The 6,004-nt window shown below is 49.1% G+C and overlaps 1 protein-coding gene across 1 annotated transcript in view; it reads left to right on the top strand.

The window, feature by feature from the left end:
• TRIM29 (tripartite motif containing 29) overlaps positions 1-6,004 on the top strand; it is a 27,529-nt gene that overhangs the window by 1,058 nt on the left and 20,467 nt on the right. The gene's annotated exons all lie outside the window — the stretch shown is intronic.

The following is a 6,004-nucleotide window of genomic DNA, read 5'->3' as shown; positions in this document are numbered from 1 at the left end:
TAATGCTCCTGGCTGCTCTCTCCTATTCTTCTTTCCCTTGATTCAGTACTAGGTCACTGCCTTTCTGCTCTCTCCCAGTGACTCCGCGGGGAGGCCAAGGGTGCAAGGCATAGCAATCTTGCACGGACTTTGACGGGGCACTGACTTTGGGTATGGCAGTTTGGCATTCGGGGGTCCCGTCCCTGTTGTTCTTGCTCCATACTTGGGAAAGGCAATTTAGACCTGTCATGGGTGTGGGCATGGAGGAGGGTATCAAGGTGGGTAAGGTGAAAACAAGGCATTAAAAAAAGCCAGGATTGCTTCTGCCAAGCAAAATGGTGGTGCAAACGGTGGTGGCAATGTTTCTGGGCTCATTTGCCTATTGAGATGATAATGTTGAACCCCAACTATGGAAAGCCTTGCTTGACGCTGTGTTAGGGAAGGTAACAAATGCGCTGGAGTGTGACTGAAAGGTGCAGAAGCTCACAGGGCTGCAGTTTTAATGGAAGGGCAGTCTGCCGAAGAGTGTAGTACCCCCAGGCTAAAGACAGACCCTCTGGCCTTTGATTTGTTTGTCTGCTGCTTGCTTTCTGGACGTGGGTATTGTTGCTATTACAAGAGCAGTCTCCAGATGGACCGGGGCCCTCTTGTACTAGGTGCTGTATAGGTACGTTGTGAGTTTAAGAGACGAGGCAGAAAGAAGAGATCACCCTTCCCCATTTTACAGGTTGGCACAAGTAGGTCAAGGTCGCATACAGCCCGTGGCAGAATCCGGAGGTGGCGCCAGATCTCCCAAATACCATCGGCGCGCCTCCACCCACCAACCCATCCATTTTGTGTGTGTTGTTAGATCCTCCGACGCCGCAGCGAGCAGATGATGATACAGATGCCTGTATGGGCAGAACGACCAGTTCTTCAGTAACCCCAAATACAGACATGTGATTTAATCCTTCCCAGGGCTGAAGGGAAGGAAATCCCTAAACCTTCTCAGCGAGGGCCAGAGTAGCAGCTTCCTAAATGAATCTCAAACCGTCAGCCATGGTAGGGAGGAAGCAGAGTGGCTGCCCAATTTCCATGCCCTCTTGCTCCCGTTCCCAGTATACTGTCCTCGTCTGGCTGCTCTTTGCACCCAGCTTTGTTATAACTTGCTCTGTATCTCTGCACCTCTCTGCATAAAGAAGCCCCCATTGAAATCCCTGCAGGGTTTATTTCTTCTGCAGTTAATTTCATGCCTGCTCGTTCACACGTTTCATGCCAGCTCAAGCAGCTTGGTAGCATCTGCCTTGCATCCATCCCCTTAAATGTTGCATCTAATCTCTGCAAGACCCTCTCTTAAATCTGTCTTTTCCAAAAAATACAAGCCACCATTTGTTCCTCTAACTCATGGTTAATTCCTGCCTCCAAATGACGCAAGACTTGCTGCCTGCAAACAGGGAGCAGGATAGAGAAAAAAAAAAAGCTGTTGCTGGAAACTTATCCAGGGCTTCCTTTGATGTCTGCTCTCTTTACATTCTTTCTTGGCTCTCATTAATATAGCACCCAAGCCCCAGAGGGATCCCAGATGCATTCCTGAAAGGTGTTATTTCTCCTGCTTCTAAGCCTGAGGGGTCTGGGGCTTTATCAGTATGAATCACACACGCACGCGTTACTCTAGACTGCAGCGCCTGGTCACGTCGCAACTTGAGGGAGTTAGCTTGTTCGGAAGTCAAGTTGCATAGCTGCCGTCCACTCATGCACGCTTGGCCTGGGACCTGATTCCTTTGCTCCAGGGTGAACCACACTGAAGCCTGAGCATTGGAAAGTACCCACATGAGCAGTCCGCCTTGCTTGCAAAATGGAGAGGTCAATTCACTCGAACGATGCTAGGCCCATGCACTGGAGTCTGGGATGTGGTCTCATGCAACCAGGCTCTTACGCCTGTTGTTTCAGGGCAAAGGAGCTCTACAAGGAGCTTCCTTTCCCTGGAATCCATTGAGATTTTATCCTAATTAACACAATCCTCTGCGACGCATGGGGAGAGTTAGATGGCATCGCTGCTAGCATGTCAAATAGGGAGACGCCTGAACCAGCCACCAGGAAACACTGCAAAGAGAGTGGTCTCCTCCTCGCCCTGCTCCTGGATGAGGCACCTGTTTGGAAGCAGATTTAGGTACTTCTAGATACAGGTGGCTAGGTGACCAGTCCCTTTGAGGATGGACAGACTGGCTCGCCCTACTCTTTTATGAAACAGCCACTGGTGGAGGACCCGGTGCCTTCCCCCCTTATTATCTAAGACCCTAGACACTACAGTGCTCCCCTAAGGAACAGGAGACTTGCATTTTATGCTCCGCTCAGGCCAGGAGGGGGGTCAAACCCACATGGCCCACCTCTCCGGTGGCTTCCCTGATGGCCAGGCAATAACTAGGTTGGGATGAGGACATGCTTCATTTCCCAGACTGAGGATGTGCAGAAAGAAAGGCCAGGGAGCGGGCCTGACTCTGCCGCCCAGTGCTGAAGGCGGTCATGAATGGCTCTTGCTCCCAACACTCCTTATGTATTTTATCCTATGACTTTTTAATGCAATCCTCAGGCCCCCTCTGGGCTAATCTCCTGCTGCAGATTTAAAGTAAAGAGCAAAACCTCCTCAGGGCCAGACCATTAAAAAAAAAAAAAATGGGCAAAGCCAAGACAGGCAGGCTGCGTTGTGAAGCAACAAGGCCTCTAAGCAATTCACACACACACAAAACCCTCCAGCAAAACCGATCCGCCAGCCCAGCGCGTCCAAAAAGGCTTGTGGAAAGGACCCTCCATTCATCAGCTAGTTTTGCAGGCATGTCTTTCAAACAAGGAAGCGTTTGGAAACACTCTGCAGCCACGGATCTGTAAATAGCACAGCCTTGCTGTCCTCCAGCCTCACATCAGGTCATTTCTAGCAGAAAGTGCTTTGATTTTCTTTTGTTCTTTACAGGAAAGTTTGCATTGTCTTATAGGCTTATTGAGGTGGTTGGGACTGGACGTGCAATGACTGGAGCTGGATGCTCTGAGTCTCGGCTAAAAGACTTCTAAAGGGAAGTCTTTGAATGGGCTGAACTAGGCTTTGAAGTGAAAAATTCATTGAGGGCCCCCGGGAGCTTCCCGTCTCTGCCCTTCCTGCGCTGTTCCAGGCTGTCTGGTTATGAAGCACACAAGAGCACGTTGTTGTGCCCGGTGGAGGAGGTGGTTGTTTCCTCCCCATGGCTGCAAGGTTGGGGAGTGGTTTACTTTGCTATGAGACCTTGTCTCCACTGAGGAGCTCTGTGGTTTCCAAGCCACCATCCTAATTTAGGGCTATAAATACTAGCCCAGCAGAGAGACAGGGAAGGGGGGATGCATGTTGTACCAGGGTTGTTAATCGTAGCTTGAAGGCTGAGTAAGCAGCATCACTGCCAATGGTGATTTGAGCAGCTTTGCTTCTCCAGAGTTTGCCCAGGGCTGAGGGGCAAATCTGTGAATGCAGGACAGACTGAGCAGCAAGGTGAAGCATCTGAGTTTCAGCGACAGGGTCCCAAGAGGATGGGATCACCTGGGTCCCATGTCTAACGTGATGGCAAGATGATGCCCGCATAGCAAAACTGAGTTGCATCCCGAGGCAAGAGCCACTATCCGCCATCTCTAGGTATAGGCTCTCCATGCTGGGGCTGCTCCAGTCAGGATGTGGGTCGATAAATTAGGAAGCCATTTTTGTATCTCCTTAACACTAGTGTTCATCATCTGTTTCCCAGTTCTCAACAATGGATGGATTTTCTCCCTTTCCTCCTGCCTCTTGTTGCAGCCATTTGAACTCTATGATTTAAGAGATCTCCATCAAGCCAGACTCAGCCTTGCTTCTAGCCGTTTTGTACAGCCCCCCTGACAAATATGCCAGACAGTGGGTTTGGACCCTGGGGAATGACTTGACATGAAGCTGCCCTTAATGGCATGGAGCTGGTACATGTCCTCCCCACATCAGCCCCTTCTGTAAGGGGGAGCTGGGGTGTCTGTGTAGTTGGGGTCCCCCAGACAGCTCCCAAACAGGGAAGGCATGAATGCATCATGAAGCCAACTTTCTTCCTCACACTGTGCACTTTCCCCTACAAAACCTGGACCTTTGCCTTCAGCTGAGGTGTCATTCCAGTTCCCTTCTTTCTTTGAGTTCATGTTTAAATTCTTTCCCCTATTCTTGAGCATGAGCAATTTTAACATTTGCAATAACATGCACTGCCCATCCCTTTTACAAACCCCCCCCACCTCAGAGGGCCTGAAAGTACACTACCAAGCTTCAGTCCACTCTCCACCTCCCTGCTCATTTCCTTGCCTCTTGAGGGCATCTTCAAAAAAACCTTTTCTCTCTGCTCTTGACCCTGCCGTTTTGACCTTAATCCACCTTGGAGAAATGACAATATTTGAATTCTGATGACTTAAAGTGCCTATGTAATTTCCCTTGCAAGTGGCATTCTTGCTTTAAACTGTCTTGTAGAAATTTTCTTGAAAAGCTGCTGCACTCCATCTAAAAGGTGGCCGCATTTCATTGCTGGATGATACAATTTATATGCTGCCCTAGAAATAGCTTGGCAAATCCCTCTGGGACATTTTTTTTTAATTAAAAACTGCCATACGAGTATGTGATCATGATCCCTGTCATCCATCCATTAACTTAAATTCTCCCTACAGGCTTTCTATCCAGTTGCCACTTCAGCAAGAGAGTCCATCCCCACCTATAAAAGAGCTGCCCATCCTGGGTGCCCTACAGGCCTTCTCGTAATGCCAGGAGCTCTTATGAAGAAGGCCAATTTTCAGGTTCTGCTCTTTCCTTGATGAACCATTAATTACTATCCTGGTAGTTCATGGAAGCTCCTTTGAACTTGATGGACTACTGCGTGGGGGTGAAGTTTTGGATCCAACATGTTTTCCATCCGGTAGCATCCTCTCTCTTTGCATGGGTGGCCTAAAGCTGGAGATGACATTGCACAATGAGAATGAGGGAGATCAAGGGACTGTGGGGAGACTCCTGGGTGGTCAGGGACTCGTCTGGCATGGGTTTCTGGTGGCCTAAACACAAATCAAGGAACAAAGTCTCCTGTGCTCCTAAGTTGAGATCCAACAAAATCCCTTTTCTGATGAGAGACTTGCATGGTTTCTATTACTACAACATCTCCCCCAAGGCCAGCCTTCTCATCTTCTCCCTTTCTGTGTATGATATTATCTGACCCTAACAGGTTAGTGATCTTGATGCCTCCACCCCTAGCTATTTCACCCTTTCAGATCCACACTACTAAACCCTGTTAGATCTCCAGTTGTACCCCAGGTCCTAGGATCCTTCCAATGGGTTTGGGGACTGTTTCAGAGGACCAGGATTTTCAGATGCCCACAAATGAACACTGCTTTAAGAAAGACATTTAGTGGGGGAAACAGAGGCAATTCTTACATGCACTGAAATACCCTGGAGCAGCATTGACTTCACAGATAGATTTAGGATCTGTGGGGTTTTGAGACCAGTTAGAGTTTGTCTGAGCTGAAGCTGATGCTGGGGGTGTAAGAGTTGCACCATTGCAAGAGCTTGCATGGATGCCGAGGTGGGGAAGTCTAACAGTCCTCCGACGTGCATCGAGTGCAAAGGAAGACCCATATCACAGTACCCGCAATGGGCACGTTCCACTGGCAATCTTTCTGCAAACCTCCTCCCCAGCAAACAAATCACACGCACAAGTGCTCATGGGAAGCCAGCCTGAAGGGGCTCTCAAAAGCATCCAGGCAAAGCTGCTGATCTAGGCTGAGCCAGTGTTCCCCCCACCCACCCCCCACTTTCATTTTTCACTGTTCAATCACAACATGAAAGCCTTCAAACCTGAGCAAATTAATCCAGGATCCTGTCTAAACAGAATTCCTGCCAGAGGCACCGTGTCCCAGTTGCAACACGAGTTCAACGTCATTCCCTAATTACATGCAAACTGTTATTGCTGCAGAGGCACGCCTTGGGTTGGGCCCTGCATTACAAATGCAGCTGAATTTTGAAACAGGTCTCTTTCCC

This window comes from Alligator sinensis, unplaced genomic scaffold, assembly GCF_000455745.1.
Source record: "Alligator sinensis unplaced genomic scaffold, ASM45574v1 scaffold278_1, whole genome shotgun sequence".
Lineage (NCBI taxonomy): Eukaryota > Metazoa > Chordata > Crocodylia > Alligatoridae > Alligator > Alligator sinensis.
The sequence above is the reverse complement of the archived record's forward strand: the minus strand, read 5'-3'. Positions and strand labels throughout refer to the sequence as shown.